General features: G+C 37.9%; 1 protein-coding gene across 7 annotated transcripts in view; it reads right to left on the bottom strand.

The window, feature by feature from the left end:
• Positions 1-21,051, bottom strand: part of SOX5 (SRY-box transcription factor 5) — a 993,819-nt gene that overhangs the window by 638,932 nt on the left and 333,836 nt on the right. For all 7 annotated transcript variants that reach the window (XM_079938029.1, XM_079938030.1, XM_079938035.1 and 4 more), the window contains one exon: positions 13,794-13,854. The gene's annotated coding sequence lies outside the window, so the exon portion shown is untranslated. The remainder of the gene's footprint in view (positions 1-13,793; positions 13,855-21,051) is intronic.

Raw genomic sequence — 21,051 nt, 5'->3', positions numbered from 1 at the left:
CTATGTTTATGTGGCCTGCTTTCCGAATGGCATCTTGGGAGACATCAGCCTTGCAGCAGACATCCCATGACAAACTGAAGTAGAGAGAAAGGGCTCAGGTATGGCTGCACAGAGGGTCAAGGTTGCAAAGGCTGTGATGTCCCCTCTTGACTCTCCATGGTATGGGAGCTAGCTGAGGGAGAGCGCTGATGCTCTGAAGAGGTCTCACTGAGGGTTCTGATAAAGGGGTGCAGATGGAAGCCTCAGCATGGCCGGTGTGGCTGAGGTCATGAGAGATGCCATCGGGGATGCGTGCCCATGACTAGAGATCATGACAGGACAATTATACAGCTCATGTTCTCCAATAACGAACAGGTGAGGGCTGGTAAGCAGACATCACTTCTCACCTTTCTTCCCACCCTTGAGCAGTTAAATGTATCAATATCCATGTGCCTGAACCAAAACACTGGAGTAATTATTTCATGACCCACAATTAAAGCACACTGCAATTTTCAATCATAAGAGCCAATTCTCTCTGAGTCATACATTGAACCAATTAAACCTAGAATCTCTATGCCTGAAAGGATGGCTTCTAATGAAAAAGGTGAACGCTCCTGTCCTCTACATCCAATCATCTCTCTCTCTGTTTGCTAAACCAGGGGGAGAAGTTCAACTGCGTGGCTTGGAATGGAGCCCATGCCAGCAGATTGTGCTGGGTAGAAATAACACTAGTCTGTCTAGGTAAGATCGGTGCCAATGGTTCCAACTAAAATTAGAAAAAAGGAGACAGTACCTTGGCTCATGCTTATATTGGAGACAAGACTCTAACTCCTGCTAAAGCCAAATGATGGCAATTCAATTCCTGCCTGCCAGTTGCAAATCCCTACATTACCACTGCAGTACTATCAAAAGACATTTGTGATCCAGGGCACCTAACGAGAGAGGTGATTTCTCAGATTAGTCACTTAATGGATTAGCCGTTCAAGTGCTAGCAACTCAAAGGTATGCATGCATTTATTCTAAGAAAGGATTTTCCAAACCTATCAGCAGATTATTGGAAATAAAAAAAATTAGTGGGACCTTATTAACGTGGGGTAGATAGAGGATATTACTCATTTATTAATTGTAGTGTAAAACCAAAAAAAAAAAACAAAATCAAGGATAGAATAAACTCACTCCCTCCACAAAACATCAACAAGAGACCCACAACGCTTTTCATGCATTTCAACAAAAATAATTTTGCTCTAATCTAATACGTGTCATAAGAAATCATGCCATAGTGGAAAGAAAGCTGGGCTAGGAATCAAGAAATCTGGGTTCTTTTTCTGGCTCTGTCGCGTATTAACTGTAAAAATGATGCAAAATTTAACCTCGCTGAGCCTCAGTTCCTTGTCTACAAAATCAGTGACTTAGATAAGCATTATCTCGCTCTTCGATTCTGTATTAATCTCTAAATTATTAGTGATTAGATTAAATTTTATATTTTATATGGTCTTTGTAACATATATTGATATTAAGTCTTTAATAAATCCTGGGTTTGGAAGTCAAATATATATAATAGAAAAGGAACTCTTGTTTTAATGGTAAAGAATTAATAGTGTTTTTTAAAAATTTCTGTTTCTGTCATGGCAATACACACACTATAAATAGGGACAATATTTGTGTGTCTTAGCAGATACCATAACCTTTTTGGCAAATGTCAAAGTCATATAAAAACTCTGACATCACTCAAAGCATTCTTCGAAGGAAAGAGTGTACTGCCACTGGACAGCAGGAACTTCTCCAATGTCCCGAGTAATTCACAAAGCTAAAAGTCTGGGGAGAGTTTCAGGTGCTGGATGAGATAACACATTCAGAATATTGATCCCAAGGCCTCTGCTAGATTTCAACTGCTTTTCATTCTACATAGGTAAGATAATTGACCTATGGCCTCTAACTCTACTCCCAAGATTTTCAAGCAACCTACAGAATTTTATTCAAATCACCATAATGTTCAAGATGTTCACTCATGTCTCAACACAGCGTCAGAACTCCACTGTCCAAGGCCCCTTTGGAACCAGCCTCTTCCAGTGAGTGGTACCCAGCCTGGGAAGCAGACCTCCAGTCTCCCTGGTTGGTGCTGGACTATCAAAGAACTATCTGCACTGAAGACAATTCATAATGTGGCCAACAGGATACTTTCTGCCCTGACTATGGACAACTAGAGTTCTCATTTTATTTCTGGCACTAACTCTTGGGATTCTGGGCAAGTCCTACAATCTCTGTGTTAAATACTATTGATAACGATGCTTCTTGAGTACACGCACTAGAAGAGTTATGTATTCCCAAGTTTGGCAAAAGTACTTCCACTCCATATTGTGCGCTAGTGTGGAAGGAAAATCTATATTTTATCTGATGCTAGAAGGTTAGTAAACTCAAGTGAACACTCTGGTCCAGCGTACAAATCCTTTCTGTACTTATTAGCTATAGGATTTTGGAAATGCTGAATCTGAGTTTCCTCATCTATAAAAACATAGGTAATGAAATCAGTCTCTCCACCTACATCTTACAACTATGTTAAACATTAAATTTTTGAGTATGAATGTATGTGAAACCAAGATGGTGGTACACAGAACTCCGTGCAACCACACGTTGCTACTGATCCTTCACTCTAGTCCTTTAATGCTGTCACAAAGCATTCGCAGCACTACCACCACCTCACTGGCATCATCAAGCTCATCATCACCAGACCCTGTTTCTAACTTAAGAATCTGGACTCTCAGAGACCCACTGACTGGCTATGCTGTGTACTGTGCCCATACTTCCTTTCTAGCTTTTATCTGATTATTGATCTCTTCACACACATCCATTGGACTGAATATACCAGCTCTGTCTTCCCTCCCTGGAAATATTCTGGAGTTTTATACCTACCAGAAGACACCTGGTCATTCACAGGCATTAAATTTTGATCTTCACTTGAGTGCTTCTTAAAATTATTGTTGTCAGGCTCTGTACTTGACATGCTCTCCTCTATTGATGTGATTAATTAGAAACCATAGTGCTAAGATCATTAACCTATTTTATCGGCAAATAGACTAGCAAATACAAAGGCATAGTAAGTACCCTCAAGGCTTACACGGTGTATGCCAGAGGCAGTTAACAGAATAAGACCCAATTCACAAGGCAACATACATATCGCTCTATTACGACTTTTTTCTTCCTAGAGCCCAGTGATGTTACCCTCTTACATAGCAAACTTTTTCCTTTATGATAATAAAGAAGAATGGGTAATACATACATACATCTTATTTAAGGCACATGTTTTAATTTTTATTTTTCAAGTTAACATTTCATTTTGAAATAATTTCAGACTTAGAAAAAAATGCAAAAATAGTACGGAGTTCCCAGCTTCCTGGCATATTAACATCTTCAAATCCACAGTACAATGAGCAAAACTAAGAAATTAACTGAAACAACTGACTGACACACAGACCTTATTCAAATTTCAACAACTGTCCCACTCATGTCCTTTTCTTGGACCATGAGCGAATATTTAGTTATCCTGTCTTCTTAGTCTCTTTCCATTTGGGACAATTCCTCAGTCTTTCTTTGTTTTTCATGACCTTGACACTTTTTAAGAGTACTGCCCAGTTATTTTGTAATATGTCCTTCAATTTGAGTTGTCTCATATTTCCTCATGATAAAATTCATGCATTTTTGGCAAGAACATGACAGAAATGATTTTTTGTGCCTTCCTCAGTGAGTCACAGCAGTGGTACACGATGCTAGTAAGTCTCATTACTGGTGATACTAACTTTGATCACTACAAGCATTCTGAGAAGAGATATTTGGACACTATGTAAGTATCCTATTTATCAGCATATTTGCACCACTAATTTAGCATCCAGTCATGATTCTTGCCTGAGAAAATCATTAATGTGGTGTTTACCAAATGGTCATTTTCTATTTCCAACATTCCTTCTACAGTTATTAACTGGTATTCTACTGTTACAAAAAGAGCTTTCCTTCTCTCCCATTTATTATTTTTCAACACTTTTTATAACATCATGGACTATATTGCGTGTAATCCATTACTATCATTATTTCCTTGCTCAAATGTCCCAGATGTGGCCATTGGGAGCCATGTCAAAATGGCTCCTGTGTCCTTTCAACCTGTTTCGATTCTTTTTAGTCATGCCTTACTTTCTTGAACCATAAGATTTTCCAGTTTCTCACCATATAATTTTTCTTCTTGCCCTAGAATCATCCATTTCTACAAGGGTTCTTGGTGTCTTTTATTGGAGAATGATATTCAGAAACCAAGATCTAGGTAGTAGGTGTGCTCATCAGTACTGAGGTATTACTGCTTTTAAGCCCTCTCAGCAGATAGAGCTAGGGAATATATAAATGGACACACACACACACACACACACACACACTCACAACTATTTCTTTATAACACACACCATGAGTTTTTATTGATACCTCATTCCATTCAACCTCACAGGGTTCATTCTAGCCCTCTTTATTTCTTTTAAAGTAGGAAAATGGCTCTCATTATCCACAGTCCTAGGATATGCTCAAAGCAGTTCAGAAGTGTTAACTCTCACCTCCATGAAAAGCAGAATTATTAATCCGTATTGTGTGAAAAGCAAATTTTCTGATGAAAATACAATAGTTCATTTTTTTTAAATCTTAGAGTATAAAGTCAAAAATCTGTTTGGCAAAGTTACTTAAATTTGCTCTTTTCCCCCACCCCCTTCATTTGTAATTCATATGAATACAATTAATCAAATTTGTTATTTTCTGTTTTCATGTGAGGCTCCCTAAACACCCTAGCTCATTTTAATTAATTATTTGTTTTTGAGTATGTCAAACATTAACACAGTTCCAAAAATGAGATCTATACAAAAGAAAAAGGATATTCAGATAAGTGTCACACTCTCCTGTCACCACTTCTACCTTATTTTCATTCTCTCAATACCCATTTGCTGGGCCCAACCTCTGTAAGTAAAAACCAATTTCATGAGTTTCCAGCTTATCTTTCCTATTCTTTTTGCCCCAATTAGCAGATACAAGTGTATTTTCTTATTTCCCTTTCATTCTAGATATTACTTTTCTGCACTTTTTTCACTTAGCAGTATAGACTGGAAATTACTCTGTATCCTTTCTTTCTTTTTACAGCTGCACGGTACCTCATTATGTGGAGGTTCCATAGCGTTCTAACGTATTCAGCTATTCTCCTATGCATGAGCATTTAGGTAGTTTTTAATATTTTACAATTATAAACAATGCCACAATGATTAAACTTGGGCATGTGATCCTCATATTGTCAAAGATGTATCTTCAGGATAAATTCCAAAAAATGGGATTGCTGGATCAAATAGTGTGTACATGTAGATGTGTTAGATATTGCCTAATTCCTGTCCAAAGGCTTGTACTAATTTTCATGCCATTTGGCAATGTAAGAGAATAAAACCTCTGTTTTCAACTCTTCCCCCAAATCATTTTAGCAGAGATGCTGAGCGGCATTTGAGTGTTGATTTATGTTTACCTCTTGTCTCTGAGTACAGATATCATCTAACCATGGTGCTAACAATCAAAGAAAAAGTTTACATAAATGTAAAAGAAGAAGAATAGAAAGAACAAGGAACTGGGAAAAAATCACTGGAAAAAAAATAGTTGGCTTTGATCACAACGGCTCAGGGTGCAAATACGTAGCATCTTTCCTTTGAAAACTTAAAAAACCAAGATTTTACAGTAATTTTTTCCACGGCCAAGATCAAGCCCTACCTCCATTTTTTTTTTTTTTTTTGCTGCGCCATGCAGCTTACGGGATCTCAGTTCCCCTATCAGGGATTGATCCCGGGCCACGGCAGTGAAAGCCCAGAATCCTAACCACTAGGCCATCAGGGAACTCTCCAGTCCTGCCTCCTTTATGTCCACTAGACCTATACCAATACAACAAGTGGCACACAGCATCTGAGTTATCTGCTAAAATGTCTGTCTTGCATTAAAGATTTTAATTTTGAAGTGGAGACCATATATTGATCCACATATTTACCTCAATTTCTAGCACAAAATTTAACATGTAACCTTCCTGATAAAAGTGTGTTAGAAGTTCATTAATATAAAAACAAACATTCTCTGGGTGCTCACTCTGTGCCAGACACCATCCTAAGTGTTTCACATGTATTGTCTCATTACATCCACGGAACAATCATACAAGGTTGGTTTTGTTATTATTCCCAATTTATAGATGAGGAAACAAAGACTTAGAGAAGACGCATAACTTGCCTACAATAATACATCATGCAAAAAAAGAGTTGGGACGTGAGTAGGATTTGAACTGAGGTCTGTCTCATTCCAAAGCACATGCTTCTTTGCTTCCCCCTCGATGACACTTAGAAATAGGAGCCTTCCTGATGTCCCACACGTCACACTTATGTAGGCTAGTTCTAACTCTGCCTACTATAAGGCCAGAGCTAATTCTATATTATGGCTCTCAGGCCAGTATGTCGCTATTAAGAAGGGAAGGAAAGGTGGTAATTTCAGTGGTTTCCAAATAGACTCTTAAAAAGCTTTCTGAGATTTTTACCTTTTGGCAAACAAAGCTTTGGCTCCTCTGATACATGCACACATTTACTACACCCTTGTGACTGTGGTTTACATATAAGCATCTTATTAAAAGAGTTTTTAAAAAACTGAAATGTGATTCCCTTCCTGACAGCAAAGGAAAAATAAAAAGATGTTCTTTGCCCTCCTGTTCTAATCTGTGTTTGGAAGTCAAGTCTGCAATTCCCAGAACTCTATCACCAGCTTGTTACATTTCCATAAATCTGTCCAAGAATACAACACTGTTCACACAAAAAAATGTAATATAAACTGTAAAACACATGCACTTGATACCTGGATCCAATTTGCCCCCATTTTGTATGTAAGTCAAAATAAGGCGATGCTTTAAGTCTTTGAAATGACAATATCACATTATTTAGATAAATGCCACCCAATCATGATTGAAATTCTGATAGCATGTGCCTTACTGGTAAAAGAAAAATACCTGTAATGCATAGTTTAAATCATTACTTTGAAACAAAAGCTTCTTTTCTACATTGCTTATTTATTTTTTGAGACCAACTCAGCAGGGCTATGTATTTTATTAAAATTGCCTTCAGACTGCTAATGGCAGGGCGTCTGTTAGCACAGGAAAAGTGATGGCAGTTTGACTCCTATTCCTAATATTGGGAGTTAGTCCAGACACTTAAGAGCCAGAACTCTGCTGTGCATTTGACTATGTTATCAACACTTTACTTGCTAATGATACTAGTGACAGCATTTCAATATGATGGGTCAGACTTAAATAGGAAAGCTTATAATTGTGCTTACAGAACCAAAGAAACTCCCTCCCCCCTCCCCACAAGAATATCCCTTTCATCAGCAGATCAGCTGGTGTTAACTTCATGACTGGGAATTATTTGGTAAGCTTCTGCTCAATATTTTTTTCTCCTTTTCCACTTCCCACCTTGAATGGAGAGCCTCCATCAGCACCTGATATCTACCCGTTCAGAAAATGACAACCGAAAGCCTTCCCGTGGTGCAGCCATGTGCCAGCTACCCAGCAGAAGGTCACACTGATGACTTCCCTGTGGCTTTTATTTTCCCCAGGGAAATCCACAGCCAGGGCTGACTGCTTGCCAAATATGCCGAGTGCCACAAACCAGCAGTGCTAAGAACCCCCCATCCTTCTTGATGGGAAGCAGTAAGCAACTGTGCTGAACACCTGTGTCAGCTCCTGTTTCTGGGGACACCCCAGGCAAGCACTCATTCAGCACTCAGGGATAGGGCTCCCCTCTTCTAACTGGTACTTCTGTCCAAAAACTTCTCAGTAGTCGTATGATAATAGTTATGTTTGTCAGATCTCTATAACACTAGCGTGTTTAACTACTGTTGAGGATGATTTAAATCATTTATGAGTTAAGTATTTTACTCTAATCATCTAAAGGGAATCAGGATAATGAATGTATTTCCTATTATTATAAATGTAAAAGTAACACTCTCCATCACTTCCTCCAACCAACTTGAGGAAGAGGAGACATAGTCTGAGATTTGGATGGCATGATTCCATAGATGGACAAGATCGAAATCAATCAGTATTTTTCCTATAACTAACTGGGAATAATATGCTAAACTGAACCGGTGAAAATTCTAGTCAAGAATGGATGGAGAAAAATCAGGCAATATAACTAAAAGATTGCCTGCCACAGCTTAAGACTTAGTAAGAATATATGAATGAATGAATGAATGAATGAACCAATGAATGAAGGAACATCTAAACAATTTTCAATACTTCAAAAAATTCCATAATCCAGAAATGATTATATTCTAGGGAGCCAACTGAGTCTGCACTTAGTGTTTATGATTTGCAGACTACTCAGGCAGGACTTGTGCAGAGATTCAAAATAAATAAATGAATAAAGAAACCAAAGCCTACTTCAGGACCACATAGCTTGTCAAGCAGCAAAACTACAATTCAAGCTTCAGAGTTTCTTCTACTTTGACTGTTCCATTTGGTCTTCTCCAAAATTCCACATGGCATTCAGACTGTTGGTCTTTCAGGGTGTTTCCTAAGCCTGGATTGCTCTTCCACCAAGGAGGCAAATTTTGCTATTGGATGTAATCTCGCATAGCTTCGTTCTCAACTCCCCTGCCTAGTTCCAGAATCTCTGCATGGAATGCTTCTTCGATATATCAACATTGGTATTTCAAATGTACAGACGCTCAAAACAATTCACTTACCTCCCACTAATTAAAAATATGTAAATAAATACAAACAATTAAATTTTCCAATTTCCTATATCTGTGAATTGCATGGCTTATATTTCAATTACTTAAGGTTAAAATTCATCCCTTATTGCTCCAGAAAGTCTACCCTAACGATTCCGTCTTTGGATTTCTGCTCCTATCTGTCCCCAGGTTTTACCATCTTGGTCCTGACTTTCTGGATCTCTTGCTTAAATGACTACAATGGTCTCCTACCTTCCCCTTTTAGCTTCTCCCCTGTCAATCAACCTCATACTGCCAGCATATTAACTAATTAATCCAAGGCATAGACCTAATCACCACCCACGTTCCCTTAAAAAACAAACAAAAATTTTTAATGGCTCCCCAAGTCCTCTTAAGTCTAATCACTAGCATGAGATTCAAAGCCCTCTTTACAGATTTGAACTGTAAAGTTTCTTTATGTTGTAAACAGCCCACCATATCTTTACAGTTATTATCTCCCTTTTGTATACCCTGTGCTGAATCCAAACTTACCCAAGCCGAAAAAGACACTTAAGATACCAGGATCTTAAATATATACTAGTTAAGCCCTACCAGTATCTAACATCTCTGCTAGGAAAATCATCCTTTAAGATCCAGCTCAAATACTGTTTTGTTTATGAAACTTTCTTTCTCTTTTCTCTGAACCCTCATAGAACGTCAGGTTGTAGCTCTTTTGTAAGCTTTTTGACATTATATCTCACACTATAATATTTGGTTCATTTAGCACAAGCTATAAGCAAAGCACTTTGAAAAATATTTTAGGGATACAGTGGAGAACAAGACATTCATTCGGCAAAATGCAAAGAGAAAAAAAAACTTTTTTAACTGGAGTGGAAAGTGGAAAGTCATTCAAGCAGTTGAAAGAACTCAAGGGCCGAATAAGATAATGACTGACAATCACCATATGGATTTAGTGTGATGGAGATAACTGATGACCTTAGCAATGGTTGGCAGGATAGAAGTAGAAGAGGACTGACGAGCAAGAAGGAAGAAAGAAAATGGAGACAGTAAGTTAAAACTTGGGGAAAATAAGTATATGAAGGGAGTGGTAGCTGGAGGGAGAAGTAAGATCAAAGGGAAGCTTTTGTTTATTTATTATTTAAGAGAGGAAACTTGACATGTTTAACCATTAAAGTTTCCAATAAAGAAGAAGTTGAAGATACTCAATTGAAGAATCAACGTTTTTGGAACTGCCAGAGGAAGTAGGTTTAAGCATGGGGGAGGAACTGGCCCTTCCAGGAGAAGGAGAACCTCCCAGCAAAAAAGGGACTGGAATCACAGCAGATTCAACAATTTTAGGTGCATATGTGAAGCTGAGGCTGCATACCCTCTCCTTCAAAAAACAGTGTCAAAGAGTAATTTCCTTATTTCTCCGTTTAAACATAAACCTGATTCTTATTCTTACGACTAAAAGGGAAAGAATTTAGAATAAACAAGAATTTTTAAGAAAATTATACTAAGTATTCATAAGCAAACAGATTTATATATTTGTTTATGAAAACAAAATATATATTTATTACATGAATATTCTAAAAGTCAAATAATGAAACTCTAAGCTTATATACCTACTTATAGGTTTAAGATAGTTTTTAATGCATTGATTCAAAAGTCTGACACATTTCTAGTAAACAGTTATTGGGCAATTGGAAACTTCTGCCGTAAGACTGATAGGAGAAGGCACTCCCACCTCCTCAACTCCTTTTTCAATAATCACTTTGATTCTTTGACATGACAGTAATAATAAGTTTAGAAATAACCCTTCCTTCCAAATATCAATAATACCTTCTATAACCTAATTTTTCTGAAAATAAATATGAACATTTTCTTCTGTTATTTATATAGTATATCCCTATTTTTTCATTTATATTAAAAATGGTCACTTCTAACATAAGTGATTCCTAATTCAACCGATTTTTATTTACACATTGCACACATTGGTTTAACAAATGTAGCGGAACTGCAGAGATAACAGTAGCAATGCAATTCTCCTTATGGGAGAAGCAGGGGTCGTCATTTAGCAGGCAAACACAGGTTAAAGACCTCAAGTCGTCCTCCTGGTAGGTTTCAGAGCTGGTTCCAGAATTCATGCCCTATAAGTCCTATGAAGCTGTTTTGTTTTGTTTTTTTTAAACTGATCCGTGTTTCCTTCTCATAGTCTTATCAATCATGTGATCATTACAATAAACCATCACATAATTTTCAAATATCCTCCCTTACAACTAGGAGAGAAAAATTCACGACTTGTTTATGGACTTACACAAGGCTATGTAGTTTTGGCTGAAATTAAAAATGACAAACAAATGGGAAATTCAGCTATGCAAAGCAACTAACTGGACACACCAATTTCTAAATATTACATACCCTTGTCATTAATGTGCCTATTATGAAAAAATAAGTTATACAGAACCGAAGGACATGATTCAAAATCAAAAGAATTCTGCAAATTAAAGACATGAAAATGAAAAATGATAGCTCTACTATTTAACATGAGCTCCCTGAACACAATCATCAGTCAAAATCTTAATCAGATAATGTTGCCCTAATCATTGTTAAAGTCTATTTTCATTCATAATTTATGTTCTGTGTATAAAGAAAGAAATTTTTAATGTTTTACCCAAGCTGTAAGTCCAAGTGATCCTTAAACCTTGAGAGCCACATCATGCCCCTTTATGGGCTGAAATCCCCTTAGTGATTCCCATCTCACTCAGAATAATAGTCAAGGTCCTGCCATGGTCTACCAGGCCTTATAAAATGGTCATCACAACACCCTACCCTTTCTCATCTCTTACTTGTCCACTCCATACTCTCTCTGGCCACAGTGCCCTTCTTGACGCTCCTTCAACATACCAAGCACACTCATTATACTTGTTCTTCCCACTGAATGTAACTCTCTTCACCCATAAATCTAAATCATTCCCTCTCACTACATTCAAGTCTGTGCTCCGTTCTCTCCTTTTCAGAAAGGTCTACCCTAGACATGGTATTGGATACAGTCTCCCACCATCCTCAATTTACTCTGCTTTATTTCCTCCTTAGCATGTATCCCCCTTAACATATATATTAAAATCCTCGTGTTATGTTTTCCTCCACTAGAATGAAAACTCCAGAAGAGCAGGAACTTCTGTTATATGTATGAATGAATGATCATCTTATCGTTTCATCCAGCTGAATAGGGAACTTCTCCAGAGAAACAACAGTAAAAAAATCTTAACGTTCTTGAGTTCTTCAAATATCAATACAATTCCAAGTCAAGTATGAGTATCAATGGTATTCTTTATAAAATATAAATTGGTGAAGATGACAAATGATGATGGTATTTTTCATGTGTGTGTACAATGTTGTGTGCACAATGTGGTGTGCACAGTTGTTTGTGTTCCATAACCTGTAAGGCACGTAATTCAGTGGGTCTGCATCATATCAAGCAACATAGATTAATCTCTGTTACTAATATTTCATGTGACAGTGGGAAGCAAGGTAGGTTTGTAAAATAGATGCATTAGACTGAAGTTCTTTCTATGTGTCAAGACTATAAGGGATCTATGAGGTCTCTTCCTTCTCGATCTCACTTCCAAACAGGAAAAACTCAAACAACTGTATTCAATTTAACATCAATATATACATACAGCTGGATGCCAAGAAAATGCACTACTTTTGGCTTCAATTTATTTCTTTATAATGTTTAGGTCAATGATATTTATAAGCTGAAAATTGGGAGATGTTTACTACCAGAAAACTCTTTATACACGTATCACCAAAAAGTGGTTCTCAACTCTGCAAGAATCAGTGCAGACATACTTACAAACCCAATTACTTGGGCATATCATTCTAAACACAGCTTTTTGCAAGACTCTTTCTTAATTTAGCCAAGAACAGAGACCCGAGTATATGCAATGCATCAAGATATACTTGAAATTATCTTTCCTTTAAGCTGGAGAGTGGTGTTCTCTCAAGATGCATACAATAATAATCTGTTTAGTCCATAATTCTAGAAAATAACTAAATCCCTGAAGCATCCTGGCAGAAGAACTTTAAGCTTAGATCCTTTCTGAATAAGCCATTTCACTTGAAGAGATGTGATCAGACTGAAGAACAAAGCTATTTATCTCTCTGTGTGATGGAACCCGAAAAGCCCACTGGTAGCTGCTCTCCAGGAGGCCTGGATGTGGACGAGTTAAGTCAAATTCCAGGAGAGTTGTGGAAGTGGTAACACTAGAGGGGTAACAGAAAGGGAGAGGACTCCCAAGCTTCTATAAATAACTAAGCAATAGTAGCAAAAGTTGTAATCACTATTTAAGACAACCGGTAGTCTTCCTTGAAGCAGGAGATGAACACGAGCCATCAGTCACTCATGGTGACACACAGGGAAATGGGGACTGCAAAGGCCAGCATGGCTGCATCCAGCTTACTGAGGAGTGTGACTTACACTAAACTTTCCACAATGGCTGACAAATGCTCACAGTAGACCCTTTGACTGATTAACCTTCAATTTACATATGGTAGTCAACATTCAGTAGTTAAAATTAGCGTTGGTAAACATATTGACTCTAAGAACATCAAGAGCTTTTAGAGGTGTCCCTGTGCCCAGAGCACGGGGCAGAAAAGAAAGGAAACTTGACTTTCATGATCCAAGTGTTCTCCCACTACAGTTACATAATTAATAACACTATATATGTTTTAAAGTTTTGATTCTGGAAAAGTCATCAAAAAGTCTTCATTTCAAAATTGTTTACACCCTAAAAAGGATAATAGAAATCAGGGTAACTGTGTACCATATTAGGTAAGAAATCTTCTATTCCTGAAAATCTCTTCGAATTATTTTTTCATCTTCAAATCCTAAAAAGAGAATGCCTAAATGCTGGACTTATTATCTAAAGGCTTTAGTCGTTACTTGCAAAACTGAAGACCACACCAAGTAAGCATGAATAAGAAATAAACAAGTGGCAAGAGATCAAGAACTCCAAAATTAATGACAAAAGAATGATCAGCAAATGATAATAATACAATGTTCTGACCTGCTGAGTCTGCAATCTCTCCCACTCCTGATGTCCTTGATATTATCTATTTCTTGCAATGCTAAGAAAAAAATAACAAAGAAAGACAAGTATTTAGGGAAAAAAATCAAAGCAATTCTGAAATACTTAGGTGAAAAAAAATTAAACATTATAAAGAGAGTTAAGATTTCTACTACATAACTTTGGAAGAAATATTAAGTAATTTCATTCTAAAATTTTTTCTAGACCAGATTCATAGCCACACAACGTCAGACTCATAGGACTATGCCAGTTAATAGCTGATGAATGAATAATAAATGAACACTCAAAAAACAAACTTTCATAAATGACAGGCAAGATATAATGATAGTTGAAATGTAAAAACAATGTGAACCAATTATCTTGAAGCTGTTTCAATTAAATCACTTTTAAAATTTTTATATTATTACTTCAGTCATGTAAGCACATGTGCATGTATGTAGCCTATGATCACCCTGGGCCCAGTTTTATTGAGAGAAACAATTTTAACCATTCTTATAATCCATAATGGTTAACTTGAAATATACTTATAATGCAACCTTACTTACAACTACAATACTTCAAGGATAACAGGCTAACAGGCACTGAAATTTATTAACTACAGACTAGCACTTACCAAAGCACAGTGCTACATTGTACTAGGATACTAAGTTGTATAAGAATAAAGGGTTTACAAACTCACTGGATAATTTCTATGTTAAAACAATAAAAACAAAAATAGCAAACTAAACCCAGAAACACTGTATTGATACTTAGTCACTTTATCTGAGCCAGACCCCAAATACCAGGATTTAAGCATTGGTCCCATGACAGAAGAGCTTTATGTCTTTAGAAATTTACCCAACCTCTTTGAAGGTTTATTTTCTTGATCTGTAATATGGTTTCATAGCCTTGATATAAATCCAAAAATTTAAAAAATTTTCAATACATGTAACTATATTATCATTATTTTATTATTTATTTATCGGTATAGAATTCTTTTTATAAGGAGAGGTTCATTATCTATTCTCAGCTGTTTAAACTTTGGCCTCAGAATGATTATGGTTTCAAAATGGTTTCAAAATGTCTAAACATTTGTTACTGACTTTTATGATCTTGAAACATGATCATTAAAATTGTATAAATATAAATTACATAATGTCTATGCCCTAGGAGGGTACAGTTACGTGTACCATCAATCAGATTATGTGGTTAGTATTTTATTTCATTTATGTATCGTTAACTAATTAATTAATTAATTTTTGGATGCATTGGGCCTTCGTTGCCGCACGCCGGCTTTCTCTAGTCATGGAGGGTGGGGGCTACTCTTCATTGTGGGTGCGGGCTTCTCATTGCGGTGGCTTCTCTTGTTGCAAAGCATGGGTAATAGGCACGTGGGCTTCAGTAGTTGTGGCATGTGGGCTCTGCAGTTGTGGCTTGTGGGCTCTAGAGCACAAGATCAGTAGTTGTGGCACACGGGTTTAGTTGCTCCACAGCATGTGGGATCTTCGCAGACCAGGGATCAAACCCATGTCCCCTGCATTGGCAGGCAGTTCTTAACCACTGTGCCACCAGGGAAGCCCTGTGGTTAGTATTTTAAATAAGACTGCAAAATGATATGCTCAGGGTAACAGAATTCTACTTCTAGGATATTGATCTAACATACTAGAGCCAGGGATTTAGAGATGATCTAGAACCAGGTTACCTGTATAACTTTTGATTATTAGTTTATATAAGACTTCTCATTTTTGAAAGAAACAATAATTTGGGGTGGTTTCTGGGGTACCTAAATTCTTTTAAAGGCTACAAAATAGTAAAAGAAATTACACACCAAGACTAAGTGGGATTTATCCTAGGAATGCAAAGTTGGTTTAACATCTAAGTATCAAATAATGTAACATATCATACTAATAAAATAAAACACAAAACCATACGATCACCTCTATAGATGCTGAAAAACATTTGACAAAATCCAACACCCTTCCATGATATAAACATTCAACAAACTAGCAACAGAAGGGAACTTCCTGAACCTAATAAATGGCATCTACAAAAACCTCACAACTGTCATACGTAGTAGTAAAAGACTGACTGGTTTCCCACTATGATCAGAAATAAGACAAGGGTGTCCACTCATGTCACTTCTATTCAAGACTGTACTGGAGGGAGACCTTCAAGATGGCAGAGGAGTAGGACGCGCAGATCACCTTCCTCCCCACAAATACATCAGAAATACATCTACACGTGGAATAACTCCTACAGAACACCTACTGAACGCTGGCAGAAGACCTCAGACTTCCCAAAAGGCAAGAAAATCCCCACATACCTGGATAGGGCAAAAGAAAAAAGAAAAATCAGAGACAAAAGAATAGGGATGGGATCTGCACCTCCGGGAGGGAGCTCTGAAGGAGGAAAAGTTTCCACACACTAGAAAACCCCTTAACTGGTGGAAACGAGGGGAGGGTTGGGGGGAAGCTTTGGAGCCATGGAGGAGAGCTCAGCAACAGGGGTGCAAGGGGCAAAGCAGAGAGATTCCCGTACAGAGGATCGGTGCCAACCAGCACTCACCAGCCCGAGGGGCTTGTCTGCTCACCCACCAGGACGGGTGGAGGCTGGGAGCTGAGACTCGGGCTTCAAAGGTCAGATCCCAGGGAGAGGACTGGGGTTGGCTGCGTGAACAAAGCCTGAAGAGAGCTAGTGCACCACAGCTAGCCAGGAGGGAGTCCAGGAAAAAGTCTAGACCTGCCTAAAAGGCAAGAGACCATTGTTTCGGGGTGCACGAGGAGAGGGGTTTCAGAGCACCACCTAAACAAGCTCCAGACACAGGCGCGAGCCGCGGCTATCAGCACGGACACCAGAGACAGGCATGAAGTGCTAAGGCTGCTGCTGCAGCCACCAAGAAGCCTGTGTGCGAGCACAGGTCACTATCCACACCTCCCCTCGCAAGAGCCTGTGCAGCCCACCACTGCCAGCGTCCCATGATCCAGGGACAACTTCCCCGGGAGAACACACAGCACACCTCAGGCTGTTGCAATGTCAAGCTTGCTTCTGCCACCGCAGGCTTGCCCGCCTTCCGTACCCCTCCTTCCCCCCAGCCTGAGTGAGACAGAGCCCCCTAATCAGCTGATCCTTTAACCCCATCCTGTCTGGGCAGGCACAGATGCCCTCAGTTGACCCACACGCAGAGGTGGGGCCAAATACAAAGCTGAACCCCAGGAGCTGTGCGAACAAAGAAGAGAAAGGGAAATTTCTCAGAGCAGCCTCAACAGCAGTGGATTAAATTTGGACAATCAACGTGATGTACACTGCATCTGTGGAATACCTGAATACACAACGAATCATCCCAAAATTGAGGAGGTAGACTTTGGGAGCAACTGTAGCCTTGGGGTTTGCTTCCTGCATCTAATTTGTTTCTGGTTTTATGCTTATCTTAGTTTAGTATTTAGAGTTTATTATCATTGGTAGATTTGTTTATTGATTTGGTTGCTCTCTCCCTCCTTTTTTTTTCTTATATATAAATACATATATTTTTTCTCTTTCTCTTTTTGTTAGTGTTTATGTGTATGCTTCGGTGTGTGATTTTGTCTGTATAGCTTTGCTTTTACCATTTGTACTTGGGCTCTGTCTCTCCGTTGTTTTGGTTTGTTTGTTTCTTTGTTTTAGTATACTTTTTAGTGCTTGTTATCATTGGTGGATGTGTTTTTTGGTTTGGTTGCTCTCTTCTTTCCTTTTTTTAATCACTTTTTAAATTTTTTTATTTTTAATAATTTTTTATTTATTATTTTAATAATTTTATTTTACTCTTTCTTTCTTTTTTTCTCCCTTTTCATTTGAGCCATGTAGCTGACAGGGTCTTGGTGCTCCAGCCAGGTGTCAGTACTGTGCCTCTGACGTGGAGATCCAAGTTCAGGACATTGGTCCAACAGACACCTCCGAGCTCCACGTAATATCAAATGGTGAAAGCTCGCCCGGAGATCTCCATCTCAACGCTAAGACACAGCTGCACTCAACGACCAGCAAGGTACAGTGCTGGACACACTATGCCAAACAACTAGCAAGACAGGAACACAACCGCACCCATTAGCAGAGAGGCTGCGTAAAATCATAATAATGTCACAGACACAACAAAACACACCGCCAGACGTAGACCTGCCCACCACAAAGACAAGATCCAGCCTCATCCATGAGGAAGGCACTACTCCCCTCCAACAGGAAGCCTACAAAACCCACTGAAGCAACCTTAGCCACTGGGGGCAGACACCAAAAACAACAGGAACTACGAACATGCAGCCTGCAAAAAGGAGACCCCAAACACAGTAAGTTAAGCAAAATAAGAAGACAGAGAAACACACAGCAGATGAAGAAGCAAGATAAAAACCCACCAGACCTAACAAATGAAAAGGAAATAGGCAGTCTACCTAAAAAAGAACTCAGAGTAATGATAGTAAAGATGACCCAAAATCTTGGAAATAGAATGGAGAAAATACAAGAAACGTTTAACAAGGACCTAGAAGAACTAAAAGGAAACAAACAATGATGAACAATGCAATAAATGAAATTAAAAATTCTCTAGAAAGAATCAATACAAGACTAACTGAGGCAGAAGAATGGGTAAGTGACCTGCAAGATAAACTAGTGGAAATAATTACCACAGAGCAGAAAAAAGAAAAAAGAATGAAAAGAATTCACGACAGTCTCAGAGACATCTGGGACAACATTAAACACATCAACATTCAAATTATAGGGGTCACAAAAGAAGACAAAAAGGGACTGAGAAAATATTTGAAGAAATTATAGCTGAAAACGTCCCTAATATGGGAAAGGTAATAGTCAATCAAGTCCAGGAAGTGCAGAGAGTCCTATACAGGATAAAGCCAAGGAGAAACATGCCAAGACACATATTAATCAAACTATCAAAAATTAAATACAAAGAAAAAATACTAAAAGCAGCAAGGGAAAAGCAACAAATAACATACAAGGGAATCACCATAAGGTTAACAGCTGATCTTTCAGCAGAAATTCTGCAAGCCAGAAGGGAGTGACAGGATATATTTAAAGTGATGAAAGGGAAGAAACTACAACTAAGATTACTCTACCCAGCAAGGATCTCATTCAGATTCAATGGAGAAATTAAAACCTTACAGACAAGCAAAAGCTAAGCGAAAACAGCACCATCAAACCAGCTTTACAACAAATGCTGAAGGAACTTCTCTAGGCAGGAAATACAAGAGAAGGAAAAGACCTACAATAACGAACCCAAAACAATTAAGAAAATGGTAATAGGAACACACATATTGATAACTACCTTAAATGTAAATGGATTAAATGCTCCAACCAAAAGACAAAGACTCATAGACTGGCTGAATGGATACAAAAACAAGACCCGTACATATGCTGTCTACAAGAGACCCACTTCAGACCTAGGGATATATACAAACTGAAACTGAGGGGATGGTAAAAGATGATCAATGCAAATGGAAATCAAAAGAAAGCTGGAGTAGCAATTCTCATATTAGACAAAATAGACTTTAAAATAAAGACTATTACAAGAGACAAAGAAGGACACTACATAATGATCAATCCAAGAAGAAGATATAACAATTGTAAATATTTATACACCTAACATAGGAGCACCTCAATACATAAGGCAAATACTAACAGCCATAAAAGGGGAAATCAACAGTAACACAATCATAGTAGGGGACTTTAACACCCCACTTTCACCAATGGACAGATCACCGAAAATGAAAGGAAACACAAGCTTTAAATGACACATTAGACCAGATGGACTTAATTGATACTTATAGGACAGTCCATCCAAAACAACAGAATACACTTTCTTCTCAAGTGCTCATGGAACATTCTCCAGGATAGATCATAACTTGGGTCACAAATCAAGCCTTGGTAAATTTAAGGAAATTTAAATAGTATCAAGTAACTTTTCCAACCAAAGTGCTATGAGACTAGATATCACTTACAGGAAAAACTCTGTAAAAAATACAAACACATGGAGGCTAAACAATACACTACTAAATAACCAAGAGATCACTGAAGAAATCAAAGGGGAAATGAAAAGATACCTAGAAACAAATGACAATGAAAACACAATGACCCAAAACCTATGGGATGCAGCAAAAGCACTTCTAAGAGGGAAGTTTATAGCAATACCATCAATCCTACCTCAAGAAACAAGAAACATCTCAAATAAACAACCTAACATTATACCTAAAGCAATTACAGAAAGAGAACAAAAGAACGCCAAAGTTAGCAGAAGTAAAGAAATCATAAAGATCAGATCAGAAATAAATGAAAAAGAAATGGAGGAAACACTAGCAAATATCAATAAAACGAAAAGCTGGTTCTTTGAGAACATAAACAAAATTGATAAACCATTAGCCAGACTCAACAAGAAAAAAAGGGAGAAGACTCAAATCAATAGAATTAGAAATGAAAATGGAGAAGTAACAACTGACACTGCAGAAATACAAAGGATGATGAGCGATTACTACCAGCAACTATATGCCAATAAAATGGACAACCTGGAAGAAATGGACAAATTCTTATAAAAGCACAACCTTCCGAGACTGAACCAGGAAAAAATAGAAAACATAAACAGACCAATCACAAGCACTGAAATTGAAACTGTGATTAAAAATCTTCCAACAAACAAAAGCCCAGCACCAGATGGCTTCCCAGGTGAATTCTATCAAACATTTAGAGAAGAGTTAACACCTATCCTTCTCAAACTCTTCCAAAATATAGCAGAGGGAGGAACACTCCCAAACTCATTCTATGAGGCCACCGTCACTGATACCAAAACCAGACAAGGATGCCACAGAGAAAGAAACCTACAGGCCAGTATCACTGATGAACATAAATATAAAAATCCTCAACAAAATACTAGCAAACAGAATCCAGCAGCACATTAAAAGGATCATACACCATGATCAAGTGGGGTTTACCCCAGGAATGCAAGGATCCTTTGTATATTCAAATCAATCAGTGTGATAAACCATATTAACAAATTGAAGGAGAAAAACCATATGATCATCTCAATAGATGCAGAAAAAGCTTTTGACAAATTCAACACCCATTTATGATAAAAACCCTCCACAAAGAAGGCATAGAGGGAACTTACCTCAACATAATAAAGGCCATATATGACAAACCCACAGTCAACATCATTCTCAATGGTGAAACACTGAAACCATTTCCCCTAAGATCAGAAACAAGACAAGGTTGTGCACTCTCACCACTATTA

The sequence above is a fragment of the Stenella coeruleoalba genome (assembly GCF_951394435.1).
Source record: "Stenella coeruleoalba genome assembly, chromosome: 11".
Classification (NCBI taxonomy): domain Eukaryota; kingdom Metazoa; phylum Chordata; class Mammalia; order Artiodactyla; family Delphinidae; genus Stenella; species Stenella coeruleoalba.
The sequence above is the reverse complement of the archived record's forward strand: the minus strand, read 5'-3'. Positions and strand labels throughout refer to the sequence as shown.